Consider the following 23683-nt stretch of genomic DNA (forward strand, 5'->3'; position numbering starts at 1 on the left):
GGGCCACGTGACTGTAATGTGGTCTGAGGAGATTCTTCAATGCAAATACTTGTTGTCATGGCAACAGGATAGCACCCGCCTGCTCACCAGCACCACACAAAAGCCCCGTACTTTGGCACAATAAACTTTTAGTTCAAGAGAGACTTTATCAGTAACCAAATGTGGAAAGTAACATCACATATGATTTTATCTATCCAACACTCAGTGAGGACCTAAAGTTCACTAGAGTGAATCTAATCCTAGAAAAGGTTTGGAAGAAAATGGAAAAAAACTGAGATGGGTCTAAGAATTCTTACTCCCCCAACACACATATACACACACACACGCACACAGTCTCCTGTTTTCTCCTGAAACTTAACAGCTGCTGCTTATAGAATTGTCCTTGTACTAAGACACATAGTCATTCAGTTTTTTGCTCATTTTTTAAATTTCATTCATAATAAATGTGAGAGCTTTTTAAATATTTGGTAGTGCCTTAGAGATAAGTGGTCACCCAGCGTGAGTGATGATTTATGGGGGTCAAGTAATAAAGAATAGGAATTTCATTTATTTTATTGCCTGTTTACCTCCTGGGGAAGAGACAGCTGGTAAATCATTTTGGTGAGTTAGTAAACTGGGGGGCCTTTGTTTGCCGGGCTCAGGAAGAAATCACAGGATGGAAAAGGATCCAGAGGCTGCCTCCTTCACCCACCCTCTGCAGATCAGCAAGAGATCTGTTAATTCTTCCATTCAGAAACTGTAGGTTTAAAAAATAATAACTGAGTTTCTTCTCTCCATTTTTCCAGTGCCTTAAGGTCCTCTTATTCTCTAAGTACTTCCTTATGTCTAACTTAAATCCCTCTTTTTTTCCCATTTTCACAGTTATTTCTCCTTACTCATGTAGAATTTCTCTGGATGCAAGCACAAACATTCTTAGTACTTGTCTCAGTTTAAAATTGGATGTCTTTGGGATTTCTGGTCAGTTACTACAGGAACCTCAAGGAATCTCTATTTCCTCCTCCCTAAAATAGGAAGACCCCTTGTCCTCAAAGAGCCAGGTGAGAAAATATAGACATTTCTCTGTTCTTTTATAGGAAGCTCATCAAAACTTAATTTAATCATTTCCTAGAGATCAGCACTTGTGCAAAGTGACATTATTTTTATGATCAAATAAGTAAGGATAAAAGTGTATTTTTTCAGAACAATTTTGCACCATAACTTATCATAAATACCTAATGTCACCCTGCCCTTGTTCTACTTCTTCTGGGATGTGTCCCTCAAGCTGAAACAATAAGGAGAAATGTTGCTCAGGAAAAGTGTGTACCTCCTGCATGCATCTCTTGCAGGTCATCTGTCAGGGCACTTTGCACACGCGCGCGCGCGCGTGTGTGTGTGTGTGAGCTTAATGGGCCAACCCAGGGCTTTAACACTTTTTTAATTAGTTGCCAACATTTTGTACATGGGAATTTTCAGTTAGAAGTCTGGATTTCAGGTTTTTATTTAAAAATGTGAAGATACAACAACCATTGCCTATACTGCCACAAGTGAAGATATATAGCAGCTGCCTCCTTTAATGAGGTCTTCACTTTCCACTTTTCCCTAGTCCTCACCAGTCTTTATTGCATTATACCCTGCTCTTAACTTGGGTTACTTGTCTGACACCTTTTTCACAGCTAGCTATTTTGGGGGGGTGAACTGATAAGCCTATATCAGTTCAGTGGCTCAGTTGTGTCCGACTCTTTGCAGCCCCATGGACTGCAGCACGCCTACCTCTTTACTTCTTGCATGCTGTCCTCCTGCCTCCCAGGAGTCAAACACACTGGATTTATCAATTCATTTCTAACACAAAGAATATGACAGGAGTGGTGTGCCATCAATTCCAAGTTTAGATTACTTAAAAACTGTTGCTCCCATTTTGAAGGAACACTCTCTCTCCCTTGGATGGCCTGTGCTGGAGGAAGCCAGGTGGCAAGTTAAGAAATAGCCCCATGACAAGACTAACAGGGTGAGAGACAGAGGCCCAACAGCAACTACATGCGTGACCTTGGAAGTAGATCTCTTCTCCTTTAGATGAGCCCACAGCCTCTACTGACAGCTTGACTGCACCCTCATGAGGGACTGTGAGCCTGAAGCTCCCAAGTAAGCCACATTCAGATTTCTGACCCACAGAAACTGCGAGATAATACATGTTTGTTGTTTTAAGCTACTAAATTTGGGGGTAATTTGTTAAGTTGTTGTTGCTATTCTATTGCTAAGTTGTGTTCGACTCTGACTGCAGCACACCAGGCTTGCCTGTCCTCCACTGTCTCCCAGAGTTTGCTCAAGTTCATGTCCACTGAGTCGGCTTTGCCATCTAACCATCTCATCGTCTGCCACCCTCTTCTCCTCTTGCCTTCAATCTTTCCCAGCATCAGGGTCTTTCCCAATGAGTCAGTTCTTCGCATCAGGTAACCAAAGCATTGGAGCTTCAGCTTCAGCATCAGTCCTTCCAATGAATATTCAGGGTTGATTTCCTTTATGATCGACTGGTTTCATCTCTTTGCAGTCCAGTTTATTAAGTAACATGTGTAACCGGCACAGGTGATGCTGAGGCTGCTGGTCCAAACACCATTGTCTAAAAACCTCAGCTCTGATGGAACAGCATCTTCTTCAGTCTTCTGACTTGTTTAGGCAGGGAAACACTGGGGTTTTTTTGTTTTTGTTTTTGTTTTTAATATTTCTGGGCTTTAGAATGTTATAGAAGCATCTTTCCAGGCTCTTCATCATATTGATTACAGAGACAAGTTTGACATATCAGCCCCACTCACCAAAGAGCCCCAGATTCTCTGCGGGTAGAATGATGAAGGCAAAGTGCTGTGGGTGGGGTGGTCCTCCCCACTGATGCCCAGAGCTGTGTGAACTGTCAGGAGATTGAAGTTCTCTTACAAGGAAAGACACAGGCAATTCCTGCTTCTATTGAGAGTGTAACAGAAGTCAAGACCCAGAAAAACTAGAGGAGTGAATAAAGTATTTCTTTGGCGACCCTCACTGTCCCTCCCTTACTCTCCCCTGGTGAGCAGGCTTGGGGGCCTGCCCTTTGCCACGAGCTCTGGACTGAGTTATCAGTAATTTCATAGGAAACTGCCCTGTGTACATCCCACCTTCATATATACATTCACATATACATTCCTCAAGGGCAGGGCCCTTGCCTGTTTGTTTACTGCTATGTACGGGCACTTTGACTTGTGACTGGCACGTAGAAGACACTCAGGGCATATTTGTTGAAGTTTTAATACCCCAGAGTGGGACGTGACCAAGGGTGATGACCTCCTACAGCCAGAGCCTACATCTTCCACTCCCTTCCCCTCCTCCTAGCATCAGTCTGCCCACCCCTGGAATCTGGATTTGGGGAACACCCCCGATCATCTTAGCCTGGTCCCTGGCACTGCGGAGATGGGGGGGGGGGGGTGCTGAAACAGGGGCACCACTCTCGCTCCATTCCTTTCTGCCACAGTGTTCAAAGAGAAGGACCATTTCTGTGCCCAGCAAGGAGACAGATATACAAAGATTCTGCAGGCCACATCTACAAAGCTTCAAGGCCAAGGTCTCAGTTCAAGGGGCACCAAGTAAGGAGACAGAAACACCAGATGGGGTCCTTTGGTAACTGGGTCCTGGTGCCAGAAACGAGAAAATAGCATTTTTTGTATATATAGCAACTGGCCTAGGGCCTCATTCCACCAGCTTCAGAGGTAAATAAATCTTGTTTGTTTAACAGACCCAGTGGAAGAATGTCCTGGCACAATTCCCAACACCCAGTGAGCACTTAATAAATATTTATTGAATGAATGAGAAAGATCTTGAGCCCAGCAATATATTTCTTGGCTGCAAGTGGGGAAAGGTAAAAGTCAGATTTGTGAAGCCATACATCCCCCTCTCCTCCCCACAACCCACACACAGAAAAGAGCAAAAAGGAAAGCAAAGAAACGTATCATTAGAGCAGTAGGAAGAAGCCACCTCTGCTCTGCGACTTGGGTCAAAGCAGTTAACCTCTCTGGGTCATCACTGCTTCATTTGTATAATGGAAAGCCTGGGCTTGGAGAGCCAGTGCTGAGCTGCTATGGCTCTGAGTTTCTCTAAGGCACAGTCCCTCACACCTAATTACACAGTTTGCCTGCGAAAGGCAAGTGGCCTGTCTTTATCAGAGCAGGAACAAGAAGGAAGAGCCATTGTCATTCAAATCATGGGGTTGACCTTTCTCTCAACCTCCTGCTTTGTGCAAGCGGCCCAGTTACAGAACAGACGTTCCTCTTTAGGGCTATTTTTTTAGTAACATTGGGAAGAGGTTGAAGAGGAGAAGCTTCTGGTGAAAACATGCCCTCCTTTTCAGGTTGTAATTTTTCATGTTCATTACAATGGGAAACCCCCTCTCCAAGGACAGTGCCAAATAAGAGGGCAGCAAGGTTTCTCCACACGGAACTCAGTCTGCTGCTGGGGTGGAAGCAGCTGGTATTCAAGAATCAGGAGTAGATTTACTTTTGAAAGGAGGTAGACAAGGGGAGATCAGGGAGCAGGGGAAAGCCTCTCTGCCTTTTCAGTTTCGTAGACAGGAAAAAATGTCCTTCTGAAAAGAGCAAAAGGAAGAGGTGGGGAAAAGAAGTTTTTAAGTGAAAAGAAAAAAAAATTAAATTTTTGTGTGTGTGTGAAAATAAAGCACTTATTTTCAGCATCTATAGTACTGGTGATCAGCACAAAAATCCTTACTGAAAAGACGGCAAACAAATCAAAATCTGTGCTAGGAAATTTCAGGAGCGTTTAATAAATGTCACATAGCAGAAGGATTCCATGTTCAAATTAGTTTGGGGACTTTGTAGTACTTCTCAGAGCCTTTACTGTATAAAAGGGCATGGTGACTTGAAAGAAAGACTTTTACCTCTGGCAAGCAGGGTTTTCAGAAGACACTTTGGGAAACACCCATTCTCTTACTTGAAGGCAAATCACGCAAAGAAAAAGAATTATCCTCGCTAGTTTCAAAAGAAAAAACAAGATCAACACATGTTTAAAATTACTCCTTTGGGAGAGTGGAATTAACAATTTAGTTTCAATATTGAACCTTTGCATTGAAGTTAGAGGGCAAAAGATCCGGGCTTGATATATTGACACACTTGCTGACAATAACAGCTGTTCCCAAATGAAGAAACCTATCATCAGGAAGACTGAATAACTTGTCTCTGGAATAAAAATAATGGCCACCCCAGATGGAGTGTTTGCTGTTATGATTCTGTGCTAAACAACATTACCTATGTAGATACAGATAGAGATATATAAAACATGCATGTATATACGGTATGTATGATTTTATATTTATGTTTATACTCACTTTTCTATTTAATCTTTATAACCCTACATAAGAACATAGTATCATTTATCTTCATTTTGTAGATTAGTAAACTACAATTCCAGAACATTACCTAACTTGCCCAAAGTCACAGATAGAGTAAAAGGCTTAGCAGAAGTTCAACTACCAGTCACAAAACCCTGTAGAAGGGGTTTTGGTATAGACAAAGAGTGTTCTATGCTGGGAAAGATGGAAGGCAGGAGGAGAAGAGGGTGACAGACGATGAGATGGTTGGATGGCATCACCAACTCAATGAATATGAGTTTGAGCAAATTCTGGGAGATAGTGAAGGACAGGGAAGCCTGGTGTGCTGCAGTACATGGGATCACAAAGATTTGGACACAACTTAGTGACTGAAAAACAATGATATTTACAGGATCCTTACAAATAGTTATGACTAATTTTCCATCCACCTATATAGACTACTAATAATAGTATTTATAAAAACACTGAATTCAACTTGTAAACATACTAGTGGCTGCTATGTGCCTAGCATTGTAAAGAATGCAACTGATAACAGCAAGGAGATCAAACCAGTCAATGCTAAAGGAAATCAACTGAATATTCATTGGAAAAACTGATGCTAAAGATAAAGCTCTAATATTTTGGCCACCTGATGTGAAGAGCCAGCTCTTTGAAAAAGACCCTGATGCTGGGGAAGACTGAGGGCAGGAGGAGAAGGGGTGACAGAGGATGAGATGGTTGGATGGCATCACCACCTTGACGGACATGAGTTTGAGCAAGCTCCAGGAGTTGGTGATGGACAGGGAAGCCTGGCATGCTGCAGTCCATGGGGTCACAAATAGTCAGACACGACTGAGTGACTCAACTGAGCTGTCCTGTGAAGCCTCAGGCTTTGCACATAATGGTTACCATTAAGGCAGAATGTTCTGGATGGTTGTGGATCTGAAGCTGTTGCAACAGTGAGCTGGAGTGACAGAAGTTCCTGTGACAAGGGTAAAGAGCATGCAGAGTACTCATATCTAACCAACACTAAGTGCTGGGCTCCGTATCTGCCACATAGAGTGAATAGCTACAATAAAATACAGGGGAAGGTGCCCCGATTAGCTTCAGCAGCATGAGCAGTCAGGACTACACCTGGATGTGAATCAGATCTGCAGAAATGCCTCAAGTAGGACCAGGTAATCCAGGTGAAGGTACAAAGGAAGGTAGGCTAGTCTGAGCTTTGAGAGTCCTCATAAGTGTGGATGCAGGTTGAATCACAGGGAAGGAAGAAAACCTTTTGGAAGACAATGTCCAAGGCATTTAGACTTTTTCTGACATGGTGGTGGTAGCTGAATTGCCAAGTTGTATTTGACTCTTTGTGACCCCATAAACTGTAGAGTTCCAGGCTCCTCTGTCCATGGGATTTCCCAGGCAAGAATACTGGAGTGGATTGCCATTTCCATCTCCAGGAGATCTTCCCAACCCAGGGATCTAACTTGTGTCCCCTGCTTGGCAGGCAGATTCTTCACCACTGAGCCACCAGGGAAGCCCTAATTTGTTTTCTCACGTATCCTTCATTGGTTCATTCTCTCCCTTTCTGACTTTTCCACTCCCTTACAGTGCTTCCTTGGATCATCTCCCAAATTAAACACTTGCCCTCAAATCCTTGTTCAGGGTTGCTTCTGGGGGAGCCCCACCTGGACTTGGACTCCCAGGCCCTGGCAACCTGGGCATCCAACTTAAGTACTAAATGACATAAATGATTCTACCTGAGAGTTTTACCCTAGAGCAGGTAAAGAGAAACAATCTAGAATTTGTTCTGAGGCCACTAACAATGGACTCATATGTCCAGCAAGGTGATATTTTACCCCTTGGATTTTAAAGTTGGGAAGGATATTTGAGGTCATCCAGTTTTTTTCTTTACAGATGAGAAAATTGAGGCTAGCAAGGTTAAGAGATTTACTTCAGGTCCCAGAGGGAGGCAGAGATAGGAGACAGTTATAGACTCATAGCAAAATTAAGAGGAAGGTACAGAAATTTCCCATTTACCCCTGCCCACACATGTGTAGCCTCCCCATTATCACATCCCCACCAGAGCGGTATGTTTATGACAACTAATGAAACTACATTGACACAACATCACCCAAAGTCCATCATTTACACTCAGGTTCACTTTTGGCATTATACATTCTATAGGTTTGGACAAATGTATGATATAGTATTTTCACTGCCCTAAAAATCCTCTGTGGTCCACCTATTTGCCCCTCCCCTTGGCAACCACTGATCTTTTCACTGTCTTCACTTGTTGTTATTCAGTTGCTCAGTTGTGTCTGACTCTTTGTGACCCCATGGACTGCAGCACGCCAGGCTTCCCTGTCCTTCTCCAGAGCCTGCTCAAACTCATGTCCATTGAGTCAGTGATGCCATCCAACCATCTCATCCTCTGTTGTACCCTTCTCCTCCTGCCTTCAACCTTTCCCAAAATCAGGTCTTTTCTAACGAGTCAACTCTTCACATCAAGTGGTCAAAGTATTGGAGCTTCAGCTTCAGAATCAGTCCTTCCAATGAATATTCAAGGTTGAGTTCCTTTAGGACTGACTGGTTTGTTCTCCTTCCTTGCAATCCAAGGGACTCTCAAGAGTCTTTTCCAGTACCACAGTTCAAAAGCATCAATAGTTTTGCCTTTTCCAGACTGTCAGTGTTGGTTTGTCCAGTATGGAGTCTTTTCAGTTTAGTTCCTTTCCCTCAGTAACATGTTAAGTCATGTTTTACTTTACGTTATGGGGAAGTTTTGTAAAGGAGAAAGGTGGCTATGGAGCTGGGAGAATAGATGGAAGTACAGAGAGAGAAGGGCCTGGTAGAAGCAGAAAATGAATTTCACAGGCATCCCAATTTTGCCTAGGGCCTGCTCTGAGCTGGGCTTTAAAGAATGGATTTTACACTTGCACTTGTCCTCCTGAAATCCAAATTCCCACTTGTACTATGAGACTTTCAAGCAAAGAGCAAGTCAGAAAACAAATCCTGCCGGAGCCTCTTCTAATAGCTGTGCCTCTTAGTGCGTATCTCCTTGGCAGGGGCCCTAACTTATTTTGCTCACCCTGACATGGCTAGCACAGCGTATGATCAGGATGGGAAGTGGCCCATCGAGACATTCCCAGGTTTTGTCACTAGCGCAAATCTTAACCCTCAGTGAGCGTCTTTCATCTATCAATTTCTTCACTGTGAAAAAGGACTCTTACCTTGATATTCATCTAGGCCCTTCAGCTGACAGGATCTTTTAGCCTGTTCCCCTTGACTCCTAACTCACTTTTTCCCCAGAGAGGGAATCTGGTTGACCTCACTCACTGGCCAGTCTGCTAGTAAGGACCTCCCCCTCAGATGAGGCACAGCCCCAGCCAGTGAGCAGGAAGTAGGCAGCACAGGGTCACATCATGCTTGCCTATGTGACATGGCCTGTGAACAGGGGCAGGCTCCACTCTCTTGAAGGGGATATGGGAAGAGTCGGTGGGGGGCAGGGAACCAGACCAAAGTACATGGGGAACAGAGGCATTAATTTACTCAGGAGTATTTAGCCAGAAGAACTAGAGAAACGTTCCTCTGGCTTATCCAAGAGGGAGCTACTCCAGTGAGCAGCAAACATGACATTAGATCTAAGGGATGGTGTTTCTGAGGGACCCAGAATTAGTCTGCCTCCCTCCCCCATTTTTACGTCCATTTCAGGGTTTTCTGTGAATCAGCAAAGATAACAAACAAACAAACAATGAAGGTGAGAAATTGCAGAAGAGAAGCTTGCTGAAGTCTAAATATGAGAGCCTAGTCTGAAGTTGCTGCCTTCCTCCAGATTTGGCAAAGTCATCTCTCTAGACTTTTACTCCCTACCTTATTCCTTAGATGGGAACTCAAATTTCTCTCAGTCTTGAGTCACAGAATTATAGATAGAAAAGTGTAAAATACACCACCTTGTGTTCAGATCCAGAAACCAAGACCCAGAGAAGCCCTGTGACATGCCTAACTGCTGGAACTTGCCTTGAAATTAAGTCTTTAGCCTGGCTACTCATGTATTCTGGTGCCAGTGGAACCTCTCCATAGCTTCCTGGAGAAGTCTCAGAGGTACAATAGCTGCATGGGTGCCAAGAGAGTTTGCAGACACCAAATGTGGGAGCCTGGAGAGTGCCTGAGCTTTCATGTGCCCACAGCTGATGTAGGCAGAAGTAGCATCACCCCAGCCTGATGAGGACCACCTGGAGAAACCAGAAACTGAAGTGCAAGACACCCCACCTTGCTCACACAGCCTGAAAATTGATGCAGGGAAGTTACACTGCCCATAGTGTGACATGCAACTCTTATTTCTTAAAAGAGTACCCGTCAAAATCACTAGTCATTAAAAATGAATCAAGGTAAGGTTAAAAATTACAAAGGTGAAGACTTAATTCAACTACAGTTTACCTGAAGGAAGGGAAGACCAACTCTTGGGCAAAACCCATCCCAAAGGCGAAGAAAAGAATCCAGACACTTAGCCACTTGCCCTTCCCCTCCGTTTTCGCAGGAATAGGCAACACCTCTTTGATGGAAGAGACCTGGGTTCAGATCCTGAATCCTCTGCTTACTAGCCATGAAGACTTGGCCAGGCAATTGCACTTGTCTGAAGTTCTGCTCACTCTTCTACATGATCTAGGACTATTTTGAGAATTCAGAGATAAGGTACATAAGGGGCCCAGCTCTGGATGGGCACAGAGTAAGTATTAATGAAATAGTCATGAATTTGGCTGTAACCATCATTATTTGACCACCATGTGCCCATATCTAACCAGACCATCACCAACCTAGGCAAGCTGTTTCAACAGGTGAGAGGCAGGCTTTGGTTGGACACAGCTGCCTGGACTTCACATCCCAGTAACAGCTCAGAGCCGGCACTGGACACTGGTTGGCTTAAAGCATGGATCTTCAACCTCAATTGACATTTTTGGACCAGATAATTCTTTGATTGAGAGACCTAACCAGCCTTATAGGATGGTGAGCAGGATTTCCCAGCCTCTACTCATTAAATGCCAGCAGCATCCTTCCCTAATTGTCACAACCAAAAATGTTTCCAGGCATTGCCATATGTTTCCCCAGGGGCAAAATCACCCCAGGTGTACTGCTGGTCTAGTGACATATCAGGAATGGGTTTCTCAGGTGGGTCAAAGAATCCATCCAAAGCTTCTGGTTACAAATCACCTGCCCAGGTTACCTTTCTCTGGCAAAGCAATGAAGAACATTCATCTCATATGTTTTATAAGCACTGCATTCCAAGGGAGGAGAATGAACTGGGGAAATAATTTGGTGGACATGTAGTCTGTGACTACCCATTGCTACCTGATTAAATGGTAGGCTTTTTCTGAAGCTCAAGCACAGACCAGATGTTGGCAGGAGCCCCTAGTTCCTGGTTAAACATTGTAACTGGTCAGCAGCATTCTTTCCAAGGATATTTATCACTCTCCAGTTAAACATACCAAGGCGTTGCTCCAATGCCAGTGGCCTATGTCTGCAGAGGGCCCTTTAACAAGAAAATAAATGAGTAAAAGAATGAATGAAGCCCCCCTCCAACCTTTTTTTCCCCCCTTTTCTTTTTTACTTAACAATTTGTTTTCTCACAATTCTAGAGGCCGAAAAATCCGAGATCAACATTCTAGCAGATCTGATTTCTGGTGAGGACCCGCTTCCTGGATTGTTGACAGCCACCTTTTCACCATGTCTTCACGCTGAGGAAAGAGGGGGAAGCTGGAGGTCTCCAGTGTCTTTTTAAAAGTTTATTTTAAATAGGAGTATGGTTGATGGCTTCCCTGGTGGCTCAGATGGTAAAGCGTCTGCCTGCAACGCAGGAGACCCTGGTTCAATCCCTGGGCTGGGAAGATCCCCTGGAGAAGGAAATCGCAACCCACTCCAGTACTCTTGCCTGGAAAATTCCATGGACGGAGGAGCCTTGTAGGCTACAGTCCATGGGGTCACAAAGAGTCGGACACGACTGAGCAACTTCACTTCACTTCACTTCGTGGTTGATTAATGATGTTGCATTAGTTTCAGGCGTATGGCAAATTGATTCAGTTATGCGTATACATGTATCTGTTCTTTTTTCAAATTCTTATCCCATTTAGGCTGTTACATAAAACTGAGCAGAGTTCCCTGTGCTATACAGTAGGTTTTTGTTGGTTGTCCGTTTTAAATACAGCAGTGTGTACATGTCCATCCCAAACTCCCTAACTATCTCTCCCCCTACCCATCCCCTGGTAACCAGGAGTCCATAACACCGCCTTTTCATGTCACCTTCTGTTGACCTGTGTGACTCAGGTTTACTAATACATAGGCTCAATAAATAGTATTTTAAAAATTAGCAGGCTGTGATTGAGACACACCCATGGCCAGGAATGGGTTCCCTTGGTCCCACTGGTGGTTCACTGTTGGAACCTCCAATGACCTCCAGCAGTACACTGAGAGAGCCCTCTGAGTCCTGCTGTGGCCCAAGTGTCTCAAAAATGTGCAGAAAGTAGTTCTTTCCAGGTTTGGGGGCTAAAGTGATTCCATTGGGAATGAAGAGAATCAACCCCCCTCAGCCACACAAAGAGCACCCCAAGATTTGATGGGCCCAGAGGGGAAGGGTGCCAGAAAAGAAGTAGGTGAGGTACAAACATACACTTAGTACGTACCTTACAGTAAGTAAGACACTTTTTCAAATGTTACCTCCTTTACTTGTCACCACAGAGGGAGCTATCATTATCCCCCATATCACTGACAATAAATTCAGAAAAGTTTGGCCAGCTGAGACCAGTCTAGTCTTTGCCACACCTGGGCCTCCCAGCCCTGCCTGCAGAGTTAAATCACCTGAAAAGCTTTAGAAAAATACAGATGCCCAGGCCCCAGCCTCCACCAATTCAGTCAAAGCCCTCACAGTGGACCTGGGCATGTTCATTTTGGAAAAGTTCCCAGGTGATTATAGTGAACATATAGGGTCTAGAACCACGGCCCTACCACAAGGAATAAAGAAGGGAGGTGGACAAAAGGACAACACAGTGGGTAACGGTTGTCTATGTCCGGTTATCCACCCCCAGAGCCATACAGTGCTGCAAGGGACACTCCTGCCCCACACCCCCACACCAGTAGGAAGTACTAGGAGAGGTCAGGCAATTTTAAGGTATGCCAAATCCACAAATCCTGCATGCTGTGTGATATATTCCAATAGGAACTGCTTTTGCATAATGGACTTTTCCATACAGTCGGCACTGCTGTCTCACTTTATTCCTATAGAGCACTGGTTCTCAGGCAGGGCACATTGGACAATGTCTGGAGACAAGATTGCTTCTCACTACTTGGGCAGAGTAAGGAGGTACTAGTGGGGATGTTGCTAAACACCTTTCAATACACAGAACAGCCTCCTGCCTCAAAGAATGATCCAGCCCTGCACAACAACAGCAGTGAAGTTGCAACACTCTGCTGTAAGGAAGCAGCAGTCACCACTAGGGTAGACCCAAAGCCTTGAAGACAACCCTCCTTTAGGTCAGAAGCCTGTCTCTGACCAGGCATGTTTCAAAGAATCACAGAAGAGACTTCAGAGACAACGAGCCCAACTGAGACCCAGCTGGGTTTTTAGAAAAATCCTAGAACAAAGATACACAGTGTTTACCAAAGCACATTATAATGCATTGCTGGTTTGAATTTCCACCCAGATAGTACATGTGTTGCAAATTAACTAAAAATGGTATTCCTTACTAAGAATTCTTATTCGTTGATTTAACAAATATTTCTTGGGTGCCCAGTGTGTTCAGGGCATGGTGCCAAACTTCCCTGCCAACACTGTTACCCACCCTGGAATAGCCCTCTTAATGTTCAAGCCCGATATAAGACCTGGGTGGGATATACAGACTCAGAATCCAGCAAAATCACCCCCAGCTGGATTTATGGTGGTTTTATTGTTTTCTGGTTCATTGGGTAACTTGGCAACCTGGAATCAGGTGTGCGAAGAACTGAAGGAGACCCACTCAAGAATCAACTCTCCCAGGGGCTGCATGGGGCAGCGGGGAGGGGAGAATGTGAGGCTCAGCACAGCCTGAGGCCCAAGGACAGATGCCTAGCATTCCTCCCACTGCCTAAAGATGCCCTCTGCCCTCAACCCAGCCTACTCCAGCTCCCTCTCACATCAGGCAAGTGACGAGCTGCAGACTCTGGCCACCCAGCACCCAGCCACGGAGCCCAGGGCTCTCCTCCTCCCCCACTCCGCCTCCTCACTGCCACGGTTATCAACAAGAATAAGTGCTCCGCGGTAACCTGCCATGGAAATGAAAACTGCTCAGGGGGAAGGAATTGGGAACGTTTTGTCCTTCAGAGTCACAAAAGATTTAAGTCATTCTTCCTATCGGAGGTCTCATTTACCCTGAGCGGAAACAACAGCAAAATAAAAACCCGTCGAATGGATTGTGCAATAAAGGGAAATAAATGCTGCAGAGGCAAACTGGTGGGGGCAAAGAGGAAGACATGAAGCCACCATGAGCAAGAAACACCATGAGGAAGCCTGTGAGCGTGGGGTGCTGGACTCAGGGTGATGCTTGAGGAGGCGGCCAGGGGCCACTCTGCTGCCGGCTCCCTGAGAGTCCCTGTGCCTCTGACCATGGCTCTCCACGCCAGCGATCACAGCTCCCAGCCGCTCTGCCCGCCCCACAAAACTCTGGGCTGCTGAAACCTGGCCAGAAACAACTGTCCCCGATGTGAAGCAAGAGCTGGCCAGAGTCATCTGCATGGCAGGCCTGTGATCTCAGCAGACGCCCCCAGTATTTCACCTGACTCTCTGCTCCTTTTTCAGAACTCTATCTGGAAGTTATTTCCTCAGAGATGTTTCCTCTAATCCCATAGGTTCATCCTTGCACTCAACAAATATTTACTGAATGAATAATATTTATTGAGCAGCCCCAAGTGTTAGGTACCCTATGGGGCTTCCCAGGTGGTGCTAGTGATAAAGAACCTGCCTGCAAATGCAGGAGACATAAGAGATACGGGTTCAATCCCTGAGTCAGGAAGATCCCCTGGAGGAGGACACGGCAACTCATTCCAGTATTCTTGCCTGGAGAATCCCATGGACAGAGAAGCCTGGCGGGGTTATGGTCCATAGGGTTGCAAAGAGTCAGACACCCCTGAAGCGACTTCGGAGCAGCAGCAGCAAGGGTGTGTGATTTCCTACAGCAAACCTCTTCTCCTCTTTAACAATAATGATGGTAATTAACCACTTATATAATTATTTCATGGGGTCCAGTTCCCACCCCCAAGTCTCCAGCCCGTCCAGAATGTAGAGCTACAGGAGAACAGGAGCCAAATCATCTGTTGACTCTGCTCCATCCCACTGTTGGTGCCTCCCAGGCACTGGGACATAGTGAATGAACAAGTGAACATACGCATGAGCAAACAAAGATACTCTATTTCTGGAAGCAGCCTAGATGCCCATCAGCAGACGAATGGATAAGGAAGCTGTGGTACATATACACAATGGAATATTACTCAGCCGTTAAAAAGAATTCATTTGAATCAGTTCTAATGAGATGGAAGAAACTGGAGCCCATTATACAGGGTGAAGTAAGCCAGAAAGATAAACACCAATACAGTATACTAACACATATATATGGAATTTAAAAAGATGGTAATGGTAACCCTAAATGCAAAACAGAAAAAGAGACACAGATGTACAGAACAGAATTTTGGACTCTGTGGGAGAAGGCAAGGGTGGGATGTTCTGAGAGAATAGCATTGAAACAAATATACTATCAAGGGTGAAACAGATTACCAGCCCAGGCTGGATGCATGAGACAAGTGCTCAGGGCTGGTGCACTGGGAAGACCCAGAGGGATGGGATGGGGAGGGAGGTGGAAGGGGGGATCGGGAAGGGGAACACATGTAAATCCATGGCTGATTCATGTCAATGTATGGCAAAAGCCACTACAATATTGTAAAGTAATTAGCCTCCAACTAATAAAAATAAATGAAAAAAATAAAATAGCAACTTTTTCAATATAAAAAAGCCTTATAAATCAGAAAAAAAAAAAAACGAAGATACTCTATTTCTCAATCTAAGTCCTCAAAAATCTAGTACTTATTTTATCCTTATAGCATATGTCAAACTGAACGAGCCTCATTTCAAGAGCTCAGAGCCACACATGGTTACCACACAGGAGAGCACAAGACTGCGCTCTACCAAGGTCTTACCAGCGTTCTGGTTTGCTGGTAAAGTAGGAGAAAAATTAAACTCTGCTACAGCAAAAGACAGGGCTTTCCAGATGGCTCAGTGATAAAGACTCTGCCTGCCAAAGCAGGAGACGTGGGTTCAATCCCTGATTCAGAAAGATTCCCTGAAGAAGGAAATGCAACCCACTCCAGAATTCTTGCCTGAAAAATCCCATGGACAGAGGAGCCTGGTGGGCAATAGTGCATGGGGTCTCAAAGGAATCGGACACAACATAATAACCAAACAACAACAGTGGGAGACAACACAGCCATTACGCTTCTGCTCATTAGACAGCCCAGGTCCAAACCTGACTCTGCCACTCACTACTTCCCCAACCTGGCTAAGTTATGTGACCTCCCTGTACTTCAGTTCCCTCTTCTATAAAGTGGAGGTATTTTAATAACAGTATCGCGTTGTGAGAGAGACAACAGGAACGACGAGCTAAGACCCATCAGCCCTTAGAACAATGCCTGACACGTAAGCTCACCGTAGTGTCAGCCATTGAATATCTTATTACATGCTTGTATCACATAGATATTCACACTCCACTTCCTGCCACAAGAGACAGGAGGCAGCCTGAGTTACCACACATCCCATGGTTACAACAAAAGAAAAACCAGTATCCATGTTAGAATTGCATTCTGAACACATCAGTTACCAGCAAAGCCCACTGGGGGCCCCAAGAAAAGTAAGACGGAGTCTAGGTGATAAGGTCTAACCTTTTCCTTTGTGCAGCATGTAGTCCCTTTGCTCTTAGGGTGCCAAGTCCAGAGGCCTCGCACCTGGCCCTTCAGCCAGTTTATAACACGACTGTGCCGACATCTCAGCTCCAGGGCTATGTGCAGAAACGCTGCCCAGGACATTCAATTCAAGATAGCAGTGGTGAGCCGTGTGCAGAGGCATTGCTCTCGGCTCTGCAATCTAGAGCCCGAGCAGCACAGCTGCGCCTGATACCACACTCCCTCCACCCACTCTTTGCTGGCGAGATCCCTACAAAGCAGCCCCCACTACAGTCTCTCTGGGAGAGCATGAGCTTTAGAGGCCACGCTCACACCTCTTCATTCTTTGATCAAAGACTAAAACTTTGAGCGGAAGAACTCAGTCTTATTCTGTTGGCTTGAGCAACACTGAGCAGAAGGACCTTTGTTAGGGACCAACTTGGGTCAGTAACATATTCCTTCATGTATCATAGCAAATGAGACTGATTGTGGATGTACAAATTGCACAGGCTAGTAAAAAATTTAAATCTGCATAGAAAATTTAGACTCTGCCATGACACACATTATCATTGGTGAGAACAGGAAGTACTCATTTAAAGAAAACCTTGAGCAACTTTCTACAAGTTGTTTTAATGTAGTTCTCACATCTGTTAAATTTAAATTAAAAAAATTAAATCTCATCGTACAAGACAGACAAGTTGTGTCCTTTCCAATCCAGCAAAGAAAGCAAATGACCTTTACATTTGATTTCCTGTCTGGGGCATAAAGTCGGTTTTAGAAAGCTGAGCATTCAGCAGGTTCCAGATGCAAGGAAGATGCTGGAACCCTGGCTGCTGTCATTATGACTTTGGAGCACAGGGATGCCACATTTGGAACGAGGTAATAGTACCTACTTTGCAGGAACATTGTGAAATTCATTGTGAAATAATACAAGTGACAATGCTTGACCCAAAGTAGGTATTGTGTTTCCTTAGGGAAACACAATCTAATGTCTGGATCTCGTTAATGATGCCACAGTCTCATTAAAAACACTTCTATATTGAACTAAAAATGTGTTCTAATTCTGCCCTTTTTGACTATACAGAATGAGTCTAATTTCTCCTTCAAAAAGCACTCAAATATAGGAGAGTGACCTTGCACGCCCTCCCCACCAAATGTCTCTTTTCCACCTAAATACCGTCAATTTCCTCCAATAAGACAAGAAGTTGTTGTCTTCAAAGTAACTAGAAGCATCTGGGCTGTGGTGGGTCCCAAGATACACCTCAACACATCTCAGCACTGATAATATGCCAGTAGCCCTGGAGGATCCCAAACTTGGTCTTGTGGGATCAAGTTAACCTCAGGGTTAACCTAATGCTTTCTTCTTCATATAAAATTCAAGGAACTTTCTCCATATGCTCTCTCCACCCCAACACTGACGGCCGACACTGCTTTGTTTGAAAGAGCTTGTTTCAGGACTAATATGCTCTTCACAGTTGAAAGCCAGCCCTGAACCTTTGAAGTGACATTTATTGTGGTCTTGGGAAAGGCTCAGTGGAGGTGAGAAGTGACAGCTGAGGGTGATAAATCAAATGCAGCTCAGTTTTCATTTAAGGGCGAACTATCACCCAGTCAGCCTGGCTGATGATTCAGCCAGCTCGGGCAGCTTGAGATTTCTTATGTAAATGGTAAACAGAACACTGAATGGTGACCATTTCTTCAACCACTAGGATGAGCCGTTGGCTTCTGTTCTCTGCTCAAACTTGACATCTTAAGCTGCTGGCTAGAGGATAGTCGTGTTAACAAAAACATTTCAGGACTAATCATAATCATAAAGCCTCTTTTAGAAATGATGCTGTTTGAACAGCATGTTCACAACACACCTTGTCTGCTCTGCTTCCCAAAGCACTGGATGGGACGTTGAAAAACTCTAGCATTGACTGTCCAGTATCGTAGCCACTAGCCACTTGGGACCACTGAGCACTTGAAATCTGGCTTGTCTGAGATTTTAAGTATAAAATATCACAGGATTTCAATGATTTCATACAAAAAAATTATAAAATATCTTATATAACCTTATATGTTGATTTTATATTGAACTGATATTCTGGATATATTGAATTAAGCTAAGCAATTATTAAATTCACCTTTTTTTATAGTTTCTTTTCAATGTGGTTACTAGAAAATTTTAAGTTGCATATATTATTCATAATGTGGCTGCTATTACATTTCAATTGAACAACACTAGTCTGAAAGGCAAGATGGGAGCTAGAAATCCCTCATTTCTCTGACTCTTCCTCTGGGTTCAGACTTAGGAAAAAAGGGACCTACTTCAGAACTTATCACTCACTTTACTGTTTGTTTATCGGTTAGACTAGAGCAGTGTTCCTCAAACTTCAGTGAACATAAATGCTACAAACTGAACTATGAAGCCCCAAGAGTTATATGTTGAAGCTCTAACCCTCCCCCTCCCACCATGTGACTGTATTGGAGATAAGGTCTTTAAGGAGGTGATTAGGGTTAAATTAGGTCACAGGGGTAGAGCTCTGATCCAATAACACTGATACTCCTGGGTATATATTATAGCTGAAAAAACCAAAAACACTGATTTGAAAAGATACACATACTCCAGTATTTATAGCAGCATTATTTACAATAGCCTAGATATGGAAGCAACCTAAACATTCAACAAAGATGAATGGATAAAGAAGAATATATTTGTGTGTGTGTATATATTCTTGTATATATTCTTATGTGTGTATATACATATATATGCATGTGTATATACATATACACATACATACACACAATAAAATACTATGCAGCCATAAAAAAGAATAAAATTTTGCCACTTGCAGCAACATAGATGGACTTGGAGGGTATAATGCTAAATAAAGTAAGCCAGAAAGATAAAGACAAATACTGTATGATATCACTTATATGTGGATTCTTAAAAAAACAAAAAACAACAACAAATTAGTGAATATAACAGAAGCAGATTTGCAGATATAGAGAACAAACTAGTGGTTACCGGTAGGGGGGAAGGACAATAGAGGGCTGGGGAAGTGGGAGGTACAAACTATTATGTATAAAATAAGCCACAAAGACATATTGTACAATAGGGGGGAATATAGTCAATATTGTATACTAACTATAAATGGAGTATAACCTTTAAAAACTGACCTGTAACTCACACAATATTATAATCAACTGTACTTCAGGGACACAAAGCAGAAGAGGAGGAAACGCCAACGCCGTCCTCCCCCACGTGAGGACACAGGGAGAAGGTGGCCGTCTACAAGCCAGGAAGAGTCTTCACCAGAAACTGAACCCTGGTGGAAACTTAATTTCAGATTTTTCAGACTCCAGAATTGTGAGAAAATATATTTTTGTTATCTAAGCCACCAAGTCTGTAGTATTTTGTTATGGCAGCTTGACAAGACTAAGGCAATAAGCATCACCTGGGGAGCTTATTAGACATACAGGTTGTTGGGGCCTGTTCCTGACTCTATTGATCTGAGATAGGCCTGGAAATCTGCCTCTTTTTAACAAGCACTCTAAGCATTCTATCTATATTTTGATGTGCCCTATGAAGCTGAAACTCCAATACTCTGGCCACCTCATGCGAAGAGTTGACTCATTGGAAAAGACCCTGATGCTGGGAGGGATTGGGGGCAGGAGGAGAAGGGGATGACAGAGGATGAGATGGCTGGATGGCATCACCGACTCAATGGTATGAGTATGAGTGAACTCCGGGAGTTTGTGATGGACAGGGAGGCCTGGCGTGCTGCGATTCATGGGGTCGCAAAGAGTCGGACACGACTGAGCAACTGAACTGAACTGAACTGAGTCCAAAAGAAACATCATTATCTAGACTCCTGTTGGTGCTGTTACAGTTAGACTTGGCGGCCATGAACTGAATTCTAGTTCTACCACTCCAGCATGCATGCTAAGTCACTTCAGTCGTGTCCGACTCTTTGCAACCCGCCAGTTTCCTCTGTCCATGGGATTTTCCAGGCAAGAATACTGGAGTGAGTTGCCATGCCCTACTCCAGGGGATCTTCCTGACCCAGATATCAAACCCAGGTCTCTTCTGTCTCCTGCATTAGCAGGCAGATTCTTTACCACTAGTGCCACCTGGGAAGCCCTACCACTCCAGCAGGGGTAACCAAATTAGCTTGATTGTGAGCACCCCCTTTTGGTAAAACATTTTGAGCATGCAACCAGCTGAGCACCGTACTTAGTAGACTACATATGCCCAATGGGGCTTCCCTGGTGGCTCAGTGGTAAAGAATCTGCCTGCCAATGCAGAAAACAGGGGTTCAGTTCCTGGGTGGGGAAGATCCCCTAGAGAAAGAAATGGCAACTCACTCCAGTATTATTTCCTGGGAAATTCCAAAGACAGAGGAGCCTGGTGAGCTACAGTCCATGGGGTTGCAAAAGAGTCGGACACAACTTAGCGACTAAATAATGAAGCATTTACTGAATATTAACAAAGTTAATTTTTGCATAAAAACACAGATACAAAGTGAAGCTGTTTTCTTTTGGGATCCCAATGGATCATCTTTAGCCTGTGGAGGCCTCTCACTGAACAAGTTATAACACTTCATATGTTATATGAAGTCCTTGCTTTTGCCCAGGCTATTCCCATTCTGCCTTTTCTGCACTTAGAAAATGCCTATTTATTCCTCAGGCTTCAGCTCATAAATCTCCTCTGAGCTGCTCTTTGTCCCCTCCCCCTCCCACAGACAGCATTTCAGCCCTGCTTTGCAGCACCTCTATGGACTCACCACACCAAACTGCAAACATTTGTTTAACCTGTCAGCTCCTTGAGGGCATGGATGGGGCTTTATTTATCTGTCTCTCTGTGCCTTGCACACAGCTCCTGGCACAAGGTAAGCATTTTTTTTTTTAATGTTTGTGAAATGAGCAAACCAATGAATGAAATGTAATTAATCAATACTTTCAGCAAGTCATTGCCCTTCTCTGCAGAAGTAGAATCACCATAGTTTGTGTGAGAAATAATCCACATAAAGGCATGCAGCATGAAGCTATCTGAAGCCATGCTGGGCTTTAAGTTTGGGTTTACAGAAGCACGTATAATTCATGCCAAGAAGAGGATGAAAGCGAAGTGAACAGCCTAAGCCACGCACAGCTTAAACAGCAGAGAAGGTTTTGGGTGTTTATTTTTGTTTTTGTTTGTTTTTTTAACTGCTATTTTTAATTATTTATTTGTATTAAAGTCAGGATGCTCCTGGCAAAGGAATAATGGATGGTTTGTGAGAGATCTCAGTGCATCTTTGTGGGGACAGGACAAAGATGGATGGGAAACAAGAGGGCTTTTAGAGGCAATATAATCTGTGAGCTACATCCAGGTCTGCACCATGCAAAACGAAGGAGTCACTTGGTCCAAGCTCCAGAAATGTTACAGTTCAAAGTATTGCCTTTAGGAAATTTCAACCTGGCTTGGCTGTGTAATGACAAGTGTCCTTCCTCTGTAAAGTCTAAACCTCACTAGTTAGAAGTTGGTCTCCCCATTCCTTCTCGTGCATTATATTGTCTCTGTCTCAAGCTTCCCCATCAGGGGTCATCATGAGTGGCAGCAGGAACCTGGCTGGAAGAATTCTCTTGGGTGCACTTTCTCATGTGCTGGGACCCATAGGAGAAAAGAAATGCTTTGTCACTTCCCTGTTTACATAAAAGCTTTTCCTTTCAGTAGATACTTGAAAGAAACCAAGTTGTACATAACCCATTTATCTTTTCAGACCCACTTAAAAGGATTGACCCTATGATATACTAGAAAGTAAAATATACATCTGTTTATGAATCAAAAGTGATTTATGAATCACTTTTTGAGGTGATTAGCAAGTAAAAAGGTTTGTATGTTGCTCCCCTAAGAGTAGGGTTGCCAGATTTAACAAACAAAAATATAGGACACCTGGTTAAATTTGAATTTCAGATAGACAATGAATAATTTTTTGGTATAAGCATGTCCCAAATATTGCATGTGTCCTGCATTTTATCTGGAAACCTTACCTGAAGGGGAAAAATCTCTATATAACCCTCATGGGGAAAATTTCTCTCTATGTCTCTTTGGAAATGTTGATCACTAGCTGAGAGGTATATGTTAATAAAAACATACATTTGAAAAAAAAAAAAATACATCTGAGACTCAGACAGCTGAGTTCTCTTTCAGTTCACACTCTCATCGACTCATCAGTGTTTCATCCCAAATACTGAGTATGACTCTTCTGGTAGCGTGTTTTCTTTGTAACATAGCAGATTTTTAAAGATCAAATATGTTACCTGCCAGGAGGACCCGATGCAGGCAATTTCATGTAGCAGTGGTAGATACAAGGCACTCGAGAAGGGATTTCTATCCTAGCTGAGCCTTTCAAAACGCTGTTGTTACCACCTCTACCTACGTTTAAAGGCTGTTCTGCATCTGACTTGTTGTTGTTCATTTATTAATATCATATCTTGTGCCTGTTTCCAAAATGGAAGTAATTTGCATTAAAGAAGAATAAAAATCACTAAAAATAAATATCGTGTGAGCTTCCTGGAAGCTGAGGCAGAAAATGAAATGCAGCACATTACATACCTCTCACTGCTGGGTACACAGCACTGCTGGCTTCTCATAAGGACCGAAGTTCTTCCTGGCATTAAATTCCAACACACACATGCAAAAATGTGCTCATCCAGATGCCCCTTCAGAACTGTCCTTCCAGAACTTTCAGAACAAGGTTATTTGTTAAGAAAACTGCAATAGAAACAAGACTCTGCCCACAAAGTTAAAGCCCTTTCATTGGGAGATGCCTCTTTGGGAAGCAGGGTACTAGCGTAGTGTCAACACAAAACAAGGGGAAGTTAAAAACAAAACAAAACTGGCTGAGCTTGGTCACAAATGTGAAAGTAGGCTTAATTTTGTTCATAAGTGAGAAACACTACGGAGCCTGAATAAAGGCTCTCCACAAAATGTTCCTTATTTTCATTCATCAGTGTAAACAGGTGGCTTGGTTTCTTCTGTAATTCTTCTGAAGCTAGTGAGACAAGATGATAAAGTTCTAAGACAATGCTAAATTACTAGGGCCCCTTATTAGAAAGCAGCATTTTTCTTTTCAGGGTTATGTACCATCATTTTTTTTTATTCATTACTGATGTAACATCAAGCTGTGAACTTCTGCAAGGCTGAAAATAATTCATGCAACCAATCTTCTTTAACAAACTAATCATCTCTCTCCTTCAGGAAGTACAAGATACGGAACACTGGTGACGATTATGAAAAATAAGTACTTATAAGAACCCACTGGGCTCCACACTATAGCTAAGGAAACTTCAACTATGTTTAATGATCTTAACACTTATATTCTCACTGAAATAGACAGGGCCTGCCACATCATTTTAGGACAGACGTTCTCAAACATTTTGTTCTCAGACCCATTTACA

The 23683-nt window shown here is 43.5% G+C and overlaps 1 long non-coding RNA gene and 1 other non-coding gene across 2 annotated transcripts in view; one reads left to right on the top strand and one right to left on the bottom strand.

Annotated features, from left to right (window-relative positions):
- Window positions 1-22891, bottom strand: part of LOC133066183 (uncharacterized) — a 245423-nt gene extending 222532 nt beyond the window's left edge. The window contains exon 1 of the long non-coding RNA XR_009695101.1: window positions 22839-22891. This is a non-coding gene — a long non-coding RNA (uncharacterized LOC133066183). The remainder of the gene's footprint in view (window positions 1-22838) is intronic.
- Window positions 11119-11190, top strand: TRNAC-GCA (transfer RNA cysteine (anticodon GCA)). Its single transcript has one exon. It is a non-coding gene; the product is annotated as a tRNA-Cys (tRNA).
- Window positions 22892-23683: the final 792 nt, after the last annotated feature.

This window comes from Dama dama, chromosome 12 (genome assembly GCF_033118175.1).
Source record: "Dama dama isolate Ldn47 chromosome 12, ASM3311817v1, whole genome shotgun sequence".
NCBI lineage: Eukaryota > Metazoa > Chordata > Mammalia > Artiodactyla > Cervidae > Dama > Dama dama.